The following is a 21,494-nucleotide window of genomic DNA, read 5'->3' on the forward strand; positions in this document are numbered from 1 at the left end:
TAGTGTTAAGTTACTATTTTAAGGGTTTTTAAGCGTTTTTGCCACTTTTGCGCATAAAGTAACTCAAACTTGGTTTGTTTTGCACAAAACTTGGCACACAACACTATTTAGTACATATTATTGTGTTGAAGCGGTTAGAATTTAAAGTCATAGTGATATGCTAGATATTAAGTGTTAAGTTACTATTTTAAGTGTTTTAAGCGTTTTTTTACACTTTTGCGCATAAAGTAGCTCAAACTTGGTTTGTTTTGCACGAAATTTGGCACACAACACTGTTTGGTATATATTATTGTGTTGAAGTGGTTAGAATTGAAAATCATAGTCATATGCTAGAAATTACGTGTTAAGTTGCTATTTTAAGGGTTTTTAAGCGTTTTTGCCAGTTTTGCGCATAAAGTAGCTCAAAACTTTTTTGTTTTGCACGAAACTTGACACACAACACTATTTGGTATATGTTATTTTGTTGAAGTGGTTCGAAATTAAATCATAGTCATATGCTCGATAATAAGTGTTAAGTTACTATTTTATTTTTAAGCGTTTTTTGACACTTTTGCGCATAAAATAGCTCAAACTTGGTTTGTTTTGCACGAAACTTGGAACACAACACTGTTTGGTAAATATTATTGTGTTGAAGTGGTTAGAATTGAAAATCATAGTCATACGCTAGAAATTATGTGTTAAGTTGCGATTTTAAGGGTTTTTAAGCGTTTTTGCCAGTTTTGAGCATAAAGGAGCTCAAACTTGGTTTGTTTTGCACGAAACATGACACACAACACTATTTGGTATATATTATTTTTTTGAAGTAGTTAGAATTGAAAATCATAGTCATATGCTAGATATTAAGTGTTAAGTTACTATTTTAAAGGTTTTTAAGAGTTTTTGACACTTTTGCGCATAAAGTAGCTCAAACTTTGTTTGTTTTGCATGAAACTTGGCACACAACACTGTTTGGTATATATTATTGTGTTAAAGTGGTTATAATTTAAAAATATAGTCATATGCAAGATATTAAGTGTTAAGTTGCGATTTAAAGGGTTTTTTAAGCGTTTTTGACCCTTTTGCGCATAAAGTAGCACAAACTTGGTTTGTTCTGCTAGAAACTTGGCACACGACACTATTTGGTATATATTGTTGTGTTGAAGTGGTTAGAATTAAAAATCATAGTCATACGCTAGAAATTACGTGTTAAGTTGCGATTTTAAGGGTTTTTTAAGCGTTTTTGCCAGTTTTGAGCATAAAGCAGCTCAAACTTGGTTTGTTTTGCACGAAACTTGACACACAACACTATTTGGTACATAATATTGTGTTGAAGTGGTTAGAATTGAAAATCATAGTCATATGCTAGATATTAAGTGTTAAGTTACTATTTTAAGGGTTTTTAAACGTTTTTGATACTTTTGCGCATAAAGTAGCTCAAACTTTGATTGTTTTGCATGAAACTTGGCACACAACACTGTTTGGTTATATTATTGTGTTGAAGTGGTTATAATTTAAAATCATAGTCATATGCAAGATATTAAGTGTTAAGTTGCGATTTTAAGGGTTTTTATGCGTTTTTGCCACTTTTGCGCATAAAGTAACTCAAACTTAGTTTGTTTTGCACAAAACTTGGCACACAACACTATTTGGTATATATTATTGTGTTGAAGCGGTTAGAATTGAAAATCATAGTGATATGCTAGATATTAAGTGTTAAGTTACTATTTTAAGGGTGTTTAAGAGTTTTTGACACTTTTGCGCATAAAGTAGCTCAAACTTTATTTGTTTTGCATGAAACTTGGCACACAACACTGTTTGGTATATATTATTGTGTTGAAGTGGTTATAATTTAAAATTATAGTCATATACAAGATATTAAGTGTTAAGTTGCGATTTTAAGGGTTTTTAAGCGTTTTTGCCAGTTTTGAGCATAAAGCAGCTCAAACTTTGTTTGTTTTGCATGAAACTTGGCACACAACACTGTTTGGTATATATTATTGTGTTGAAGTGGTTAGAATTGAAAATCATAGTCATATGCTAGATATTTAGTGTTAAGTTACTATTTTAAGGGTTTTTAAGCGTTTTTGCCACTTTTGCGCATAAAGTAACTCAAACTTGGTTTGTTTTGCAGTAAACTTGGCACACAACACTATTTAGTACATATTATTGTGTTGAAGCGGTTAGAATTTAAAATCATAGTGATATGCTAGATATTAAGTGTTAAGTTACTATTTTAAGTGTTTTAAGCGTTTTTTACACTTTTGCGCATAAAGTAGCTCAAACTTGGTTTGTTTTGCACGAAATTTGGCACACAACACTGTTTGGTATATATTATTGTGTTGAAGTGGTTAGAATTGAAAATCATAGTCATATGCTAGAAATTACGTGTTAAGTTGCTATTTTAAGGGTTTTTAAGCGTTTTTGCCAGTTTTGCGCATAAAGTAGCTCAAAACTTTTTTGTTTTTCACGAAACTTGACACACAACACTATTTGGTATATGTTATTTTGTTGAAGTGGTTCGAAATTAAATCATAGTCATATGCTCGATAATAAGTGTTAAGTTACTATTTTATTTTTAAGCGTTTTTGACACTTTTGCGCATAAAATAGCTCAAACTTGGTTTGTTTTGCACGAAACTTGGAACACAACACTGTTTGGTAAATATTATTGTGTTGAAGTTGTGATAACTAAAAATCATAGTCATATGCAAGATATTAAGTGTTAAGTTGCGATTTTAAGGGTTTTTTAAGCGTCTTTGCCACTTTTGCGCATAAAGTAGCTCAAACTTGGTTTGCTCTGCACGAAACTTGGCACACAACACTATTTGGTATATATTATTGTGTTGAAGTGGTTAGAATTGAAAATCATAGTCATACGCTAGAAATTATGTGTTAAGTTGCGATTTTAAGGGTTTTTAAGCGTTTTTGCCAGTTTTGAGCATAAAGGAGCTCAAACTTGGTTTGTTTTGCACGAAACTTGACACACAACACTATTTGGTATATATTATTTTTTTGAAGTAGTTAGAATTGAAAATCATAGTCATATGCTAGATATTAAGTGTTAAGTTACTATTTTAAGGGTTTTTAAGAGTTTTTGACACTTTTGCGCATAAAGTAGCTCAAACTTTGTTTGTTTTGCATGAAACTTGGCACACAACACTGTTTGGTATATATTATTGTGTTGAAGTGGTTATAATTTAAAATTATAGTCATATGCAAGATATTAAGTGTTAAGTTGCGATTTAAAGGGTTTTTTAAGCGTTTTTGCCACTTTTGCGCATAAAGTAGCACAAACTTGGTTTGTTCTGCTAGAAACTTGGCACACGACACTATTTGGTATATATTATTGTGTTGAAGTGGTTAGAATTAAAAATCATAGTCATACGCTAGAAATTACGCGTTAAGTTGCGATTTTAAGGGTTTTTAAGCGTTTTTGCTAGTTTTGAGCATAAAGCAGCTCAAACTTGGTTTGTTTTGCACGAAACTTGACACACAACACTATTTGGTACATAATATTGTGTTGAAGTGGTTAGAATTGAAAATCATAGTCATATGCTAGATATTAAGTGTTAAGTTACTATTTTAAGGGTTTTTAAACGTTTTTGATACTTTTGCGCATAAAGTAGCTCAAACTTTGATTGTTTTGCATGAAACTTGGCACACAACACTGTTTGATATATATTATTGTGTTGAAGTGGTTATAATTTAAAATCATAGTCATATGCAAGATATTAAGTGTTAAGTTGCGATTTTAAGGGTTTTTAAGCGTTTTTGCCACTTTTGCGCATAAAGTAACTCAAACTTAGTTTGTTTTGCACAAAACTTGGCACACAACACTATTTGGTATATATTATTGTGTTGAAGCGGTTAGAATTGAAAATCATAGTGATATGCTAGATATTAAGTGTTAAGTTACTATTTTAAGGGTGTTTAAGAGTTTTTGACACTTTTGCGCATAAAGTAGCTCAAACTTTGTTTGTTTTGCATGAAACTTGGCACACAACACTGTTTGGTATATATTATTGTGTTGAAGTGGTTATAATTTAAAATTATAGTCATATACAAGATATTAAGTGTTAAGTTGCGATTTTAAGGGTTTTTAAGCGTTTTTGCCAGTTTTGAGCATAAAGCAGCTCAAACTTTGTTTGTTTTGCATGAAACTTGGCACACAACACTGTTTGGTATATATTATTGTGTTGAAGTGGTTAGAATTGAAAATCATAGTCATATGCTAGATATTTAGTGTTAAGTTACTATTTTAAGGGTTTTTAAGCGTTTTTGCCACTTTTGCGCATAAAGTAACTCAAACTTGGTTTGTTTTGCACAAAACTTGGCACACAACACTATTTAGTACATATTATTGTGTTGAAGCGGTTAGAATTTAAAATCATAGTGATATGCTAGATATTAAGTGTTAAGTTACTATTTTAAGTGTTTTAAGCGTTTTTTACACTTTTGCGCATAAAGTAGCTCAAACTTGGTTTGTTTAGCACGAAATTTGGCACACAACACTGTTTGGTATATATTATTGTGTTGAAGTGGTTAGAATTGAAAATCATAGTCATATGCTAAAAATTACGTGTTAAGTTGCTATTTTAAGGGTTTTTAAGCGTTTTTGCCAGTTTTGCGCATAAAGTATCTCAAAACTTTTTTGTTTTGCATGAAACTTCACACACAACACTATTTGGTATATGTTATTTTGTTGAAGTGGTTCGAAATTAAAATCATAGTCATATGCTCGATAGTAAGTGTTAAGTTACTATTTTATTTTTAAGCGTTTTTGACACTTTTGCGCATAAAATAGCTCAAACTTGGTTTGTTTTGCACGAAACTTGGAACACAACACTGTTTGGTAAATATTATTGTGTTGAAGTGGTTAGAATTGAAAATCATAGTCATACGCTAGAAATTATGTGTTAAGTTGCGATTTTAAGGGTTTTTAAGCGTTTTTTGCCAGTTTTGAGCATAAAGGAGCTCAAACTTGGTTTGTTTTGCACGAAACATGACACACAACACTATTTGGTATATATTATTTTTTTGAAGTAGTTAGAATTGAAAATCATAGTCATATGCTAGATATTAAGTGTTAAGTTACTATTTTAAAGGTTTTTAAGAGTTTTTGACACTTTTGCGCATAAAGTAGCTCAAACTTTGTTTGTTTTGCATGAAACTTGGCACACAACACTGTTTGGTATATATTATTGTGTTGAAGTGGTTATAATTTAAAAATATAGTCATATGCAAGATATTAAGTGTTAAGTTGCGATTTAAAGGGTTTTTTAAGCGTTTTTGACCCTTTTGCGCATAAAGTAGCACAAACTTGGTTTGTTCTGCTAGAAACTTGGCACACGACACTATTTGGTATATATTGTTGTGTTGAAGTGGTTAGAATTAAAAATCATAGTCATACGCTAGAAATTACGTGTTAAGTTGCGATTTTAAGGGTTTTTAAGCGTTTTTGCCAGTTTTGAGCATAAAGCAGCTCAAACTTGGTTTGTTTTGCACGAAACTTGACACACAACACTATTTGGTACATAATATTGTGTTGAAGTGGTTAGAATTGAAAATCATAGTCATATGCTAGATATTAAGTGTTAAGTTACTATTTTAAGGGTTTTTTAAACGTTTTTGATACTTTTGCGCATAAAGTAGCTCAAACTTTGATTGTTTTGCATGAAACTTGGCACACAACACTGTTTGGTATATATTATTGTGTTGAAGTGGTTATAATTTAAAATCATAGTCATATGCAAGATATTAAGTGTTAAGTTGCGATTTTAAGGGTTTTTATGCGTTTTTGCCACTTTTGCGCATAAAGTAACTCAAACTTAGTTTGTTTTGCACAAAACTTGGCACACAACACTATTTGGTATATATTATTGTGTTGAAGCGGTTAGAATTGAAAATCATAGTGATATGCTAGATATTAAGTGTTAAGTTACTATTTTAAGGGTGTTTAAGAGTTTTTGACACTTTTGCGCATAAAGTAGCTCAAACTTTATTTGTTTTGCATGAAACTTGGCACACAACACTGTTTGGTATATATTATTGTGTTGAAGTGGTTATAATTTAAAATTATAGTCATATACAAGATATTAAGTGTTAAGTTGCGATTTTAAGGGTTTTTAAGCGTTTTTGCCAGTTTTGAGCATAAAGCAGCTCAAACTTTGTTTGTTTTGCATGAAACTTGGCACACAACACTGTTTGGTATATATTATTGTGTTGAAGTGGTTAGAATTGAAAATCATAGTCATATGCTAGATATTTAGTGTTAAGTTACTATTTTAAGGGTTTTTAAGCGTTTTTGCCACTTTTGCGCATAAAGTAACTCAAACTTGGTTTGTTTTGCAGTAAACTTGGCACACAACACTATTTAGTACATATTATTGTGTTGAAGCGGTTAGAATTTAAAATCATAGTGATATGCTAGATATTAAGTGTTAAGTTACTATTTTAAGTGTTTTAAGCGTTTTTTACACTTTTGCGCATAAAGTAGCTCAAACTTGGTTTGTTTTGCACGAAATTTGGCACACAACACTGTTTGGTATATATTATTGTGTTGAAGTGGTTAGAATTGAAAATCATAGTCATATGCTAGAAATTACGTGTTAAGTTGCTATTTTAAGGGTTTTTTAAGCGTTTTTGCCAGTTTTGCGCATAAAGTAGCTCAAAACTTTTTTGTTTTTCACGAAACTTGACACACAACACTATTTGGTATATGTTATTTTGTTGAAGTGGTTCGAAATTAAATCATAGTCATATGCTCGATAATAAGTGTTAAGTTACTATTTTATTTTTAAGCGTTTTTGACACTTTTGCGCATAAAATAGCTCAAACTTGGTTTGTTTTGCACGAAACTTGGAACACAACACTGTTTGGTAAATATTATTGTGTTGAAGTTGTGATAACTAAAAATCATAGTCATATGCAAGATATTAAGTGTTAAGTTGCGATTTTAAGGGTTTTTAAGCGTCTTTGCCACTTTTGCGCATAAAGTAGCTCAAACTTGGTTTGCTCTGCACGAAACTTGGCACACAACACTATTTGGTATATATTATTGTGTTGAAGTGGTTAGAATTGAAAATCATAGTCATACGCTAGAAATTATGTGTTAAGTTGCGATTTTAAGGGTTTTTAAGCGTTTTTGCCAGTTTTGAGCATAAAGGAGCTCAAACTTGGTTTGTTTTGCACGAAACTTGACACACAACACTATTTGGTATATATTATTTTTTTGAAGTAGTTAGAATTGAAAATCATAGTCATATGCTAGATATTAAGTGTTAAGTTACTATTTTAAGGGTTTTTAAGAGTTTTTGACACTTTTGCGCATAAAGTAGCTCAAACTTTGTTTGTTTTGCATGAAACTTGGCACACAACACTGTTTGGTATATATTATTGTGTTGAAGTGGTTATAATTTAAAATTATAGTCATATGCAAGATATTAAGTGTTAAGTTGCGATTTAAAGGGTTTTTTAAGCGTTTTTGCCACTTTTGCGCATAAAGTAGCACAAACTTGGTTTGTTCTGCTAGAAACTTCGCACACGACACTATTTGGTATATATTATTGTGTTGAAGTGGTTAGAATTAAAAATCATAGTCATACGCTAGAAATTACGTGTTAAGTTGCGATTTTAAGGGTTTTTAAGCGTTTTTTGCTAGTTTTGAGCATAAAGCAGCTCAAACTTGGTTTGTTTTGCACGAAACTTGACACACAACACTATTTGGTACATAATATTGTGTTGAAGTGGTTAGAATTGAAAATCATAGTCATATGCTAGATATTAAGTGTTAAGTTACTATTTTAAGGGTTTTTAAACGTTTTTGATACTTTTGCGCATAAAGTAGCTCAAACTTTGATTGTTTTGCATGAAACTTGGCACACAACACTGTTTGATATATATTATTGTGTTGAAGTGGTTATAATTTAAAATCATAGTCATATGCAAGATATTAAGTGTTAAGTTGCGATTTTAAGGGTTTTTAAGCGTTTTTGCCACTTTTGCGCATAAAGTAACTCAAACTTAGTTTGTTTTGCACAAAACTTGGCACACAACACTATTTGGTATATATTATTGTGTTGAAGCGGTTAGAATTGAAAATCATAGTGATATGCTAGATATTAAGTGTTAAGTTACTATTTTAAGGGTGTTTAAGAGTTTTTGACACTTTTGCGCATAAAGTAGCTCAAACTTTGTTTGTTTTGCATGAAACTTGGCACACAACACTGTTTGGTATATATTATTGTGTTGAAGTGGTTATAATTTAAAATTATAGTCATATACAAGATATTAAGTGTTAAGTTGCGATTTTAAGGGTTTTTAAGCGTTTTTGCCAGTTTTGAGCATAAAGCAGCTCAAACTTTGTTTGTTTTGCATGAAACTTGGCACACAACACTGTTTGGTATATATTATTGTGTTGAAGTGGTTAGAATTGAAAATCATAGTCATATGCTTGATATTTAGTGTTAAGTTACTATTTTAAGGGTTTTTAAGCGTTTTTGCCACTTTTGCGCATAAAGTAACTCAAACTTGGTTTGTTTTGCACAAAACTTGGCACACAACACTATTTAGTACATATTATTGTGTTGAAGCGGTTAGAATTTAAAATCATAGTGATATGCTAGATATTAAGTGTTAAGTTACTATTTTAAGTGTTTTAAGCGTTTTTTACACTTTTGCGCATAAAGTAGCTCAAACTTGGTTTGTTTAGCACGAAATTTGGCACACAACACTGTTTGGTATATATTATTGTGTTGAAGTGGTTAGAATTGAAAATCATAGTCATATGCTAGAAATTACGTGTTAAGTTGCTATTTTAAGGGTTTTTAAGCGTTTTTGCCAGTTTTGCGCATAAAGTATCTCAAAACTTTTTTGTTTTGCACGAAACTTCACACACAACACTATTTGGTATATGTTATTTTGTTGAAGTGGTTCGAAATTAAAATCATAGTCATATGCTCGATAGTAAGTGTTAAGTTACTATTTTATTTTTAAGCGTTTTTGACACTTTTGCGCATAAAATAGCTCAAACTTGGTTTGTTTTGCACGAAACTTGGAACACAACACTGTTTGGTAAATATTATTGTGTTGAAGTTGTGATAACTGAAAATCATAGTCATATGCAAGATATTAAGTGTTAAGTTGCGATTTTAAGGGTTTTTAAGCGTCTTTGCCACTTTTGCGCATAAAGTAGCTCAAACTTGGTCTGTTCTGCACGAAACTTGGCACACAACACTATTTGGTATATATTATTGTGTTGAAGTGGTTAGAATTGAAAATCATAGTCATACGCTAGAAATTACGTGTTAAGTTACAATTTTAAGGGTTTTTAAGCGTTTTTGCCAGTTTTGAGCATAAAGCAGCTCAAACTTGGTTTGTTTTGCACGAAACTTGACACACAACACTATTTGGTATATATTATTTTGTTGAAGTAGTTAGAATTGAAAATCATAGTCATATGCTAGATATTAAGTGTTAAGTTACTATTTTGAGGGTTTTTAACAGTTTTTGACACTTTTGCGCATAAAGTAGCTCAAACTTTGTTTGTTTTGCACGAAACTTGGCACACAACACTGTTTGGTATATATTATTGTGTTGAAGTGGTTAGAATTTAAAATTATAGTCATATGCAAGATATTAAGTGTTAAGTTGCGATTTAAAGGGTTTTTAAGCGTTTTTGCCACTTTTGGGCATAAAGTAGCACAAACTTGGTTTGTTCTGCTCGAAACTTGGCACACGACACTATTTGGAATATATTATTGTGTTGAAGTGGTTAGAATTAAAAATCATAGTCATACGCTAGAAATTACGTGTTAAGTTGCGATTTTAAGGGTTTTTAAGCGTTTTCGCCGGTTTTGAGCATAAAGCAGCTCAAACTTGGTTTGTTTTGCACGAAACTTGACACACAACACTATTTGGTACATAATATTGTGTTGAAGTGGTTAGAATTGAAAATCTTAGTCATATGCTAGATATTAAGTGTTAAGTTACTATTTTAAGGGTTTTTAAACGTTTTTGATACTTTTGCGCATAAAGTAACTTTGTTTGTTTTGCATGAAACTTGGCAGACAACACTGTTTGGTATATATTATTGTGTTGAAGTGGTTAGATTTGAAAATCATAGTCATACGCTAGAAATTACGTGTTAAGTTACGATTTTAAGGGTTTTTAAGCGTTTTTGCCAGTTTTGAGCATAAAGCAGCTCAAACTTGGTTTGTTTTGCACGAAACTTGACACACAACACTATTTGGTATATATTATTGTGTTGAAGCGGTTAGAATTTAAAATCATAGTGATATGCTAGATATTAAGTGTTAAGTTACTATTTTAAGGGTTTTTAAGAGTTTTTGACACTTTTGCGCATAAAGTAGCTCAAACTTTGTTTGTTTTGCATGAAACTTGGCACACAACACTGTTTGGTATATATTATTGTGTTGAAGTGGTTATAATTTAAAATTATAGTCATATACAAGATATTAAGTGTTAAGTTGCGATTTTAAGGGTTTTTAAGCGTTTTTGCCAGTTTTGAGCATAAAGCAGCTCAAACTTTGTTTGTTTTGCATGAAACTTGGCACACAACACTGTTTGGTATATATTATTGTGTTGAAGTGGTTAGAATTGAAAATCATAGTCATATGCTAGATATTTAGTGTTAAGTTACTATTTTAAGGGTTTTTAAGTGTTTTTGCCACTTTTGCGCATAAAGTAACTCAAACTTGGTTTGTTTTGCACAAAACTTGGCACACAACACTATTTAGTACATATTATTGTGTTGAAGCGGTTAGAATTTAAAATCATAGTGATATGCTAGATATTAAGTGTTAAGTTACTATTTTAAGTGTTTTAAGCGTTTTTTTACACTTTTGCGCATAAAGTAGCTCAAACTTGGTTTGTTTAGCACGAAATTTGGCACACAACACTGTTTGGTATATATTATTGTGTTGAAGTGGTTAGAATTGAAAATCATAGTCATATGCTAGAAATTACGTGTTAAGTTGCTATTTTAAGGGTTTTTAAGCGTTTTTGCCAGTTTTGCGCATAAAGTATCTCAAAACTTTTTTGTTTTGCACGAAACTTCACACACAACACTATTTGGTATATGTTATTTTGTTGAAGTGGTTCGAAATTAAAATCATAGTCATATGCTCGATAGTAAGTGTTAAGTTACTATTTTATTTTTAAGCGTTTTTGACACTTTTGCGCATAAAATAGCTCAAACTTGGTTTCTTTTGCACGAAACTTGGAACACAACACTGTTTGGTAAATATTATTGTGTTGAAGTTGTGATAACTGAAAATCATAGTCATATGCAAGATATTAAGTGTTAAGTTGCGATTTTAAGGGTTTTTAAGCGTCTTTGCCACTTTTGCGCATAAAGTAGCTCAAACTTGGTCTGTTCTGCACGAAACTTGGCACACAACACTATTTGGTATATATTATTGTGTTGAAGTGGTTAGAATTGAAAATCATAGTCATACGCTAGAAATTACGTGTTAAGTTACAATTTTAAGGGTTTTTAAGCGTTTTTTGCCAGTTTTGAGCATAAAGCAGCTCAAACTTGGTTTGTTTTGCACGAAACTTGACACACAACACTATTTGGTATATATTATTTTGTTGAAGTAGTTAGAATTGAAAATCATAGTCATATGCTAGATATTAAGTGTTAAGTTACTATTTTAAGGGTTTGTAAACGTTTTTGATACTTTTGCGCATAAAGTATCTCAAACTTTGTTTGTTTTGCACGAAACTTGGCACACAACACTGTTTGGTATATATTATTGTGTTGAAGTGGTTAGAATTTAAAATTATAGTCATATGCAAGATATTAAGTGTTAAGTTGCGATTTAAAGGGTTTTTTAAGCGTTTTTGCCACTTTTGGGCATAAAGTAGCACAAACTTGGTTTGTTCTGCTCGAAACTTGTCACACGACACTATTTGGAATATATTATTGTGTTGAAGTGGTTAGAATTAAAAATCATAGTCATACGCTAGAAATTACGTGTTAAGTTGCGATTTTAAGGGTTTTTAAGCGTTTTCGCCGGTTTTGAGCATAAAGCAGCTCAAACTTGGTTTGTTTTGCACGAAACTTGACACACAACACTATTTGGTACATAATATTGTGTTGAAGTGGTTAGAATTGAAAATCTTAGTCATATGCTAGATATTAAGTGTTAAGTTACTATTTTAAGGGTTTTTAAACGTTTTTGATACTTTTGCGCACAAAGTAACTTTGTTTGTTTTGCATGAAACTTGGCACACAACACTGTTTGGTATATATTATTGTGTTGAAGTGGTTAGAATTGAAAATCATAGTCATACGCTAGAAATTACGTGTTAAGTTACGATTTTAAGGGTTTTTAAGCGTTTTTGCCAGTTTTGAGCATAAAGCAGCTCAAACTTGGTTTGTTTTGCACGAAACTTGACACACAACACTATTTGGTATATATTATTGTGTTGAAGCGGTTAGAATTTAAAATCATAGTGATATGCTAGATATTAAGTGTTAAGTTACTATTTTAAGGGTTTTTAAGAGTTTTTGACACTTTTGCGCATAAAGTAGCTCAAACTTTGTTTGTTTTGCATGAAACTTGGCACACAACACTGTTTGGTATATATTATTGTGTTGAAGTGGTTATAATTTAAAATTATAGTCATATACAAGATATTAAGTGTTAAGTTGCGATTTTAAGGGTTTTTAAGCGTTTTTGCCAGTTTTGAGCATAAAGCAGCTCAAACTTTGTTTGTTTTGCATGAAACTTGGCACACAACACTGTTTGGTATATATTATTGTGTTGAAGTGGTTAGAATTGAAAATCATAGTCATATGCTAGATATTTAGTGTTAAGTTACTATTTTAAGGGTTTTTAAGCGTTTTTGCCACTTTTGCGCATAAAGTAACTCAAACTTGGTTTGTTTTGCACAAAACTTGGCACACAACACTATTTAGTACATATTATTGTGTTGAAGCGGTTAGAATTTAAAATCATAGTGATATGCTAGATATTAAGTGCTAAGTTACTATTTTAAGTGTTTTAAGCGTTTTTTACACTTTTGCGCATAAAGTAGCTCAAACTTGGTTTGTTTAGCACGAAATTTGGCACACAACACTGTTTGGTATACATTATTGTGTTGAAGTGGTTAGAATTGAAAATCATAGTCATATGCTAGAAATTAGGTGTTAAGTTGCTATTTTAAGGGTTTTTAAGCGTTTTTGCCAGTTTTGCGCATAAAGTAGCTCAAAACTTTTTTGTTTTGCACGAAACTTGACACACAACACTATTTGGTATATGTTATTTTGTTGAAGTGGTTCGAAATTAAAATCATAGTCATATGCTCGATAGTAAGTGTTAAGTTACTATTTTATTTTTAAGCGTTTTTGAAACTTTTGCGCATAAAATAGCTCAAACTTGGTTTGTTTTGCACGAAACTTGGAACACAACACTGTTTGGTAAATATTATTGTGTTGAAGTTGTGATAACTGAAAATCATAGTCATATGCAAGATATTAAGTGTTAAGTTGCGATTTTAAGGGTTTTTAAGCGTCTTTGCCACTTTTGCGCATAAAGTAGCTCAAACTTGGTTTGTTCTGCACGAAACTTGGCACACAACACTATTTGGTATATATTATTGTGTTGAAGTTGTTAGAATTGAAAATCATAGTCATACGCTAGAAATTACGTGTTAAGTTACGATTTTAAGGGTTTTTTAAGCGTTTTTGCCAGTTTTGAGCATAAAGCAGCTCAAACTTGGTTTGTTTTGCACGAAACTTGACACACAACACTATTTGGTATATATTATTTTGTTGAAGTATTTAGAATTGAAAATCATAGTCATATGCTAGATATTAAGTGTTAAGTTACTATTTTAAGGGTTTTTAAGAGTTTTTGACACTTTTGCGCATAAAGTAGCTCAAACTTTGTTTGTTTTGCATGAAACTTGGCACACAACACTGTTTGGTATATATTATTGTGTTGAAGTGGTTATAATTTAAAATTATAGTCATATGCAAGATATTAAGTGTTAAGTTGCGATTTTAAAGGGTTTTTTTAAGCGTTTTTGCCACTTTTGCGCATAAAGTAGCACAAACTTGGTTTGTTCTGCTAGAAACTTGGCACACGACACTATTTGGTATATATTATTGTGTTGAAGTGGTTAGAATTAAAAATCATAGTCATACGCTAGAAATTACGTGTTAAGTTGCGATTTTAAGGGTTTTTAAGCGTTTTTGCCAGTTTTGAGCATAAAGCAGCTCAAACTTGGTTTGTTTTGCACGAAACTTGACACACAACACTATTTGGTACATAATATTGTGTTGAAGTGGTTAGAATTGAAAATCATAGTCATATGCTAGATATTAAGTGTTAAGTTACTATTTTAAGGGTTTTTAAACGTTTTTCATACTTTTGCGCATAAAGTAGCTCAAACTTTGATTGTTTTGCATGAAACTTGGCACACAACACTGTTTGGTATATATTATTGTGTTGAAGTAGTTATAATTTAAAATCATAGTCATATGCAAGATATTAAGTGTTAAGTTGCGATTTTAAGGGTTTTTAAGCGTTTTTGCCACTTTTGCGCATAAAGTAACTCAAACTTAGTTTGTTTTGCACAAAACTTGGCACACAACACTATTTGGTATATATTATTGTGTTGAAGCGGTTAGAATTGAAAATCATAGTGATATGCTAGATATTAAGTGTTAAGTTACTATTTTAAGGGTGTTTAAGAGTTTTTGACACTTTTGCGCATAAAGTAGCTCAAACTTTGTTTGTTTTGCATGAAACTTGGCACACAACACTGTTTGGTATATATTATTGTGTTGAAGTGGTTATAATTTAAAATTATAGTCATATACAAGATATTAAGTGTTAAGTTGCGATTTTAAGGGTTTTTAAGCGTTTTTGCCAGTTTTGAGCATAAAGCAGCTCAAACTTTGTTTGTTTTGCATGAAACTTGGCACACAACACTGTTTGGTATATATTATTGTGTTGAAGTGGTTAGAATTGAAAATCATAGTCATATGCTAGATATTTAGTGTTAAGTTACTATTTTAAGGGTTTTTAAGCGTTTTTGCCACTTTTGCGCATAAAGTAACTCAAACTTGGTTTGTTTTGCACAAAACTTGGCACACAACACTATTTAGTACATATTATTGTGTTGAAGCGGTTAGAATTTAAAATCATAGTGATATGCTAGATATTAAGTGCTAAGTTACTATTTTAAGTGTTTTAAGCGTTTTTTACACTTTTGCGCATAAAGTAGCTCAAACTTGGTTTGTTTAGCACGAAATTTGGCACACAACACTGTTTGGTATACATTATTGTGTTGAAGTGGTTAGAATTGAAAATCATAGTCATATGCTAGAAATTAGGTGTTAAGTTGCTATTTTAAGGGTTTTTAAGCGTTTTTGCCAGTTTTGCGCATAAAGTAGCTCAAAACTTTTTTGTTTTGCACGAAACTTGACACACAACACTATTTGGTATATGTTATTTTGTTGAAGTGGTTCGAAATTAAAATCATAGTCATATGCTCGATACTAAGTGTTAAGTTACTATTTTATTTTTAAGCGTTTTTGAAACTTTTGCGCATAAAATAGCTCAAACTTGGTTTGTTTTGCACGAAACTTGGAACACAACACTGTTTGGTAAATATTATTGTGTTGAAGTTGTGATAACTGAAAATCATAGTCATATGCAAGATATTAAGTGTTAAGTTGCGATTTTAAGGGTTTTTAAGCGTCTTTCCACTTTTGCGCATAAAGTAGCTCAAACTTGGTTTGTTCTGCACGAAACTTGGCACACAACACTATTTGGTATATATTATTGTGTTGAAGTGGTTAGAATTGAAAATCATAGTCATACGCTAGAAATTACGTGTTAAGTTACGATTTTAAGGGTTTTTTAAGCGTTTTTGCCAGTTTTGAGCATAAAGCAGCTCAAACTTGGTTTGTTTTGCACGAAACTTGACACACAACACTATTTGGTATATATTATTTTGTTGAAGTATTTAGAATTGAAAATCATAGTCATATGCTAGATATTAAGTGTTAAGTTACTATTTTAAGGGTTTTTAAGAGTTTTTGACACTTTTGCGCATAAAGTAGCTCAAACTTTGTTTGTTTTGCATGAAACTTGGCACACAACACTGTTTGGTATATATTATTGTGTTGAAGTGGTTATAATTTAAAATTATAGTCATATGCAAGATATTAAGTGTTAAGTTGCGATTTAAAGGGTTTTTTAAGCGTTTTTGCCACTTTTGCGCATAAAGTAGCACAAACTTGGTTTGTTCTGCTCGAAACTTGGCACACGACACTATTTGGTATATATTATTGTGTTGAAGTGGTTAGAATTAAAAATCATCGTCATACGCTAGAAATTACGTGTTAAGTTGCGATTTTAAGGGTTTTTTAAGCGTTTTCGCCAGTTTTGAGCATAAAGCATCTCAAACTTGGTTCGTTTTGCACGAAACTTGACACACAACACTATTTGGTACATAATATTGTGTTGAAGTGGTTAGAATTGAAAATCATTGTCATATGCTAGATATTAAGTGTTAAGTTACTATTTTAAGGGTTTGTAAACGTTTTTGATACTTTTGCGCATAAAGTAGCTCAAACTTTGTTTGTTTTGCATGAAACTTGGCACACAACACTGTTTGGTATATATTATTGTGTTGAAGTGGTTAGAATTGAAAATCATAGTCATATGCTAGATATTTAGTGTTAAGTTACTATTTTAAGGGTTTTTAAGCGTTTTTGCCACTTTTGCGCATAAAGTAACTCAAACTTGGTTTGTTTTGCACAAAACTTGGCACACAACACTATTTAGTACATATTATTGTGTTGAAGCGGTTAGAATTTAAAATCATAGTGATATGCTAGATATTAAGTGTTAAGTTACTATTTTAAGTGTTTTAAGCGTTTTTTACACTTTTGCGCATAAAGTAGCTCAAACTTGGTTTGTTTAGCACGAAATTTGGCACACAACACTGTTTGGTATACATTATTGTGTTGAAGTGGTTAGAATTGAAAATCATAGTCATATGCTAGAAATTACATGTTAAGTTGCTATTTTAAGGGTTTTTAAGCGTTTTTTGCCAGTTTTGCGCATAAAGTATCTCAAAACTTTTTTTGTTTTGCACGAAACTTGACACACAACACTATTTGGTATATGTTATTTTGTTGAAGTGGTTCGAAATTAAAATCATAGTCATATGCTCGATAGTAAGTGTTAAGTTACTATTTTATTTTTAAGCGTTTTTGACACTTTTGCGCATAAAATAGCTCAAACTTGGTTTGTTTTGCACGAAACTTGGAACACAACACTGTTTGGTAAATATTATTGTGTTGAAGTTGTGGTAACTGAAAATCATAGTCATATGCAAGATATTAAGTGTTAAGTTGCGATTTTTAAGGGTTTTTAAGCGTCTTTGCCACTTTTGCGCATAAAGTAGCTCAAACTTGGTTTGTTCTGCACGAAACTTGGCACACAACACTATTTGGTATATATTATTGTGATGAAGTGGTTAGAATTGAAAATCATAGTCATACGCTAGAAATTACGTGTTAAGTTACGATTTTAAGGGTTTTTAAGCGTTTTTGCCAGTTTTGAGCATAAAGCAGCTCAAACTTGGTTTGTTTTGCACGAAACTTGACACACAACACTATTTGGTATATATTATTTTGTTGAAGTAGTTAGAATTGAAAATCATAGTCATATGCTAGATATTAAGTGTTAAGTTACTATTTTAAGGGTTTTTAAGAGTTTTTGACACTTTTGCGCATAAAGTAGCTCAAACTTTGTTTGTTTTGCATGAAACTTGGCACACAACACTGTTTGGTATATATTATTGTGTTGAAGTGGTTATAATTTAAAATTATAGTCATATGCAAGATATTAAGTGTTAAGTTGCGATTTAAAGGGTTTTTAAGCGTTTTTGCCACTTTTGCGCATAAAGTAGCACAAACTTGGTTTGTTCTGCTCGAAACTTGGCACACGACACTATTTGGTATATATTATTGTGTTGAAGTGGTTAGAATTAAAAATCATAATCATACGCTAGAAATTACGTGTTAAGTTGCGATTTTAAGGGTTTTTAAGCGTTTTTGCCAGTTTTGAGCATAAAGCAGCTCAAACTTGGTTTGTTTTGCACGAAACTTGACACACAACACTATTTGGTATATATTATTGTGTTGAAGTATTTAGAATTGAAAATCATAGTTATATGCTAGATATTAAGTGTTAAGTTACTATTTTAAGGGTTTTTAAGAGTTTTTGACACTTTTGCGCATAAAGTAGCTCAAACTTTGTTTGTTTTGCATGAAACTTGGCACACAACACTGTTTGGTATATATTATTGTGTTGAAGTGGTTATAATTTAAAATTATAGTCATATGCAAGATATTAAGTGTTAAGTTGCGATTTAAAGGGTTTTTTAAGCGTTTTTGCCACTTTTGCGCATAAAGTAGCACAAACTTGGTTTGTTCTGCTAGAAACTTGGCACACGACACTTTTTGGTATATATTATTGTGTTGAAGTGGTTAGAATTAAAAATCATAGTCATACGCTAGAAATTACGTGTTAAGTTGCGATTTTAAGGGTTTTTAAGCGTTTTTGCCAGTTTTGAGCATAAAGCAGCTCAAACTTGGTTTGTTTTGCACGAAACTTGACACACAACACTATTTGGTACATAATATTGTGTTGAAGTGGTTAGAATTGAAAATCATAGTCATATGCTAGATATTAAGTGTTAAGTTACTATTTTAAGGGTTTTTAAACGTTTTTGATACTTTTGCGCATAAAGTAGCTCAAACTTTGATTGTTTTGCATGAAACTTGGCACACAACACTGTTTGGTATATATTATTGTGTTGAAGTAGTTATAATTTAAAATCATAGTCATATGCAAGATATTAAGTGTTAAGTTGCGATTTTAAGGGTTTTTAAGCGTTTTTGCCACTTTTGCGCATAAAGTAACTCAAACTTAGTTTGTTTTGCACAAAACTTGGCACACAACACTATTTGGTATATATTATTGTGTTGAAGCGGTTAGAATTGAAAATCATAGTGATATGCTAGATATTAAGTGTTAAGTTACTATTTTAAGGGTGTTTAAGAGTTTTTGACACTTTTGCGCATAAAGTAGCTCAAACTTTGTTTGTTTTGCATGAAACTTGGCACACAACACTGTTTGGTATATATTATTGTGTTGAAGTGGTTATAATTTAAAATTATAGTCATATACAAGATATTAAGTGTTAAGTTGCGATTTTAAGGGTTTTTTAAGCGTTTTTTCCAGTTTTGAGCATAAAGCAGCTCAAACTTTGTTTGTTTTGCATGAAACTTGGCACACAACACTGTTTGGTATATATTATTGTGTTGAAGTGGTTAGAATTGAAAATCATAGTCATATGCTAGATATTTAGTGTTAAGTTACTATTTTAAGGGTTTTTAAGCGTTTTTGCCACTTTTGCGCATAAAGTAACTCAAACTTGGTTTGTTTTGCACGAAACTTGGCACACAACACTATTTAGTACATATTATTGTGTTGAAGCGGTTAGAATTTAAAATCATAGTGATATGCTAGATATTAAGTGCTAAGTTACTATTTTAAGTGTTTTAAGCGTTTTTTACACTTTTGGGCATAAAGTAGCTCAAACTTGGTTTGTTTAGCACGAAATTTGGCACACAACACTGTTTGGTATACATTATTGTGTTGAAGTGGTTAGAATTGAAAATCATAGTCATATGCTAGAAATTAGGTGTTAAGTTGCTATTTTAAGGGTTTTTAAGCGTTTTTGCCAGTTTTGCGCATAAAGTAGCTCAAAACTTTTTTGTTTTGCACGAAACTTGACACACAACACTATTTGGTATATGTTATTTTGTTGAAGTGGTTCGAAATTAAAATCATAGTCATATGCTCGATAGTAAGTGTTAAGTTACTATTTTATTTTTAAGCGTTTTTGAAACTTTTGCGCATAAAATAGCTCAAACTTGGTTTGTTTTGCACGAAACTTGGAACACAACACTGTTTGGTAAATATTATTGTGTTGAAGTTGTGATAACTGAAAATCATAGTCATATGCAAGATATTAAGTGTTAAGTTGCGATTTTAAGGGTTTTTAAGCGTCTTTGCCACTTTTGCGCATAAAGTAGCTCAAACTTGGTTTGTTCTGCACGAAACTTGGCACACAACACTATTTGGTATATATTATTGTGTTGAAGTGGTTAGAATTGAAAATCATAGTCATACGCTAGAAATTACGTGTTAAGTTACGATTTTAAGGGTTTTTAAGCGTTTTTGCCAGTTTTGAGCATAAAGCAGCTCAAACTTGGTTTGTTTTGCACGAAACTTGACACACAACACTATTTGGTATATATTATTTTGTTGAAGTATTTAGAATTGAAAATCATAGTCATATGCTAGATATTAAGTGTTAAGTTACTATTTTAAGGGTTTTTAAGAGTTTTTGACACTTTTGCGCATAAAGTAGCTCAAACTTTGTTTGTTTTGCATGAAACTTGGCACACAACACTGTTTGGTATATATTATTGTGTTGAAGTGGTTATAATTTAAAATTATAGTCATATACAAGATATTAAGTGTTAAGTTGCGATTTTAAGGGTTTTTTAAGCGTTTTTGCCAGTTTTGAGCATAAAGCAGCTCAAACTTTGTTTGTTTTGCATGAAACTTGGCACACAACACTGTTTGGTATATATTATTGTGTTGAAGTGGTTAGAATTGAAAATCATAGTCATATGCTAGATATTTAGTGTTAAGTTACTATTTTAAGGGTTTTTTAAGCGTTTTTGCCACTTTTGCGCATAAAGTAACTCAAACTTGGTTTGTTTTGCACAAAACTTGGCACACAACACTATTTAGTACATATTATTGTGTTGAAGCGGTTAGAATTTAAAATCATAGTGATATGCTAGATATTAAGTGCTAAGTTACTATTTTAAGTCTTTTAAGCGTTTTTTACACTTTTGCGCATAAAGTAGCTCAAACTTGGTTTGTTTAGCACGAAATTTGGCACACAACACTGTTTGGTATACATTATTGTGTTGAAGTGGTTAGAATTGAAAATCATAGTCATATGCTAGAAATTAGGTGTTAAGTTGCTATTTTAAGGGTTTTTAAGCGTTTTTGCCAGTTTTGCGCATAAAGTAGCTCAAAACTTTTTGTTTTGCACGAAACTTGACACACAACACTATTTGGTATATGTTATTTTGTTGAAGTGGTTCGAAATTAAAATCATAGTCATATGCTCGATAGTAAGTGTTAAGTTACTATTTTATTTTTAAGCGTTTTTGAAACTTTTGCGCATAAAATAGCTCAAACTTGGTTTGTTTTGCACGAAACTTGGAACACAACACTGTTTGGTAAATATTATTGTGTTGAAGTTGTGATAACTGAAAATCATAGTCATATGCAAGATATTAAGTGTTAAGTTGCGATTTTAAGGGTTTTTAAGCGTCTTTGCCACTTTTGCGCATAAAGTAGCTCAAACTTGGTT

Source organism: Amaranthus tricolor, chromosome 1, assembly GCF_026212465.1.
Source record: "Amaranthus tricolor cultivar Red isolate AtriRed21 chromosome 1, ASM2621246v1, whole genome shotgun sequence".
NCBI classification, from domain to species: Eukaryota; Viridiplantae; Streptophyta; class Magnoliopsida; order Caryophyllales; family Amaranthaceae; genus Amaranthus; species Amaranthus tricolor.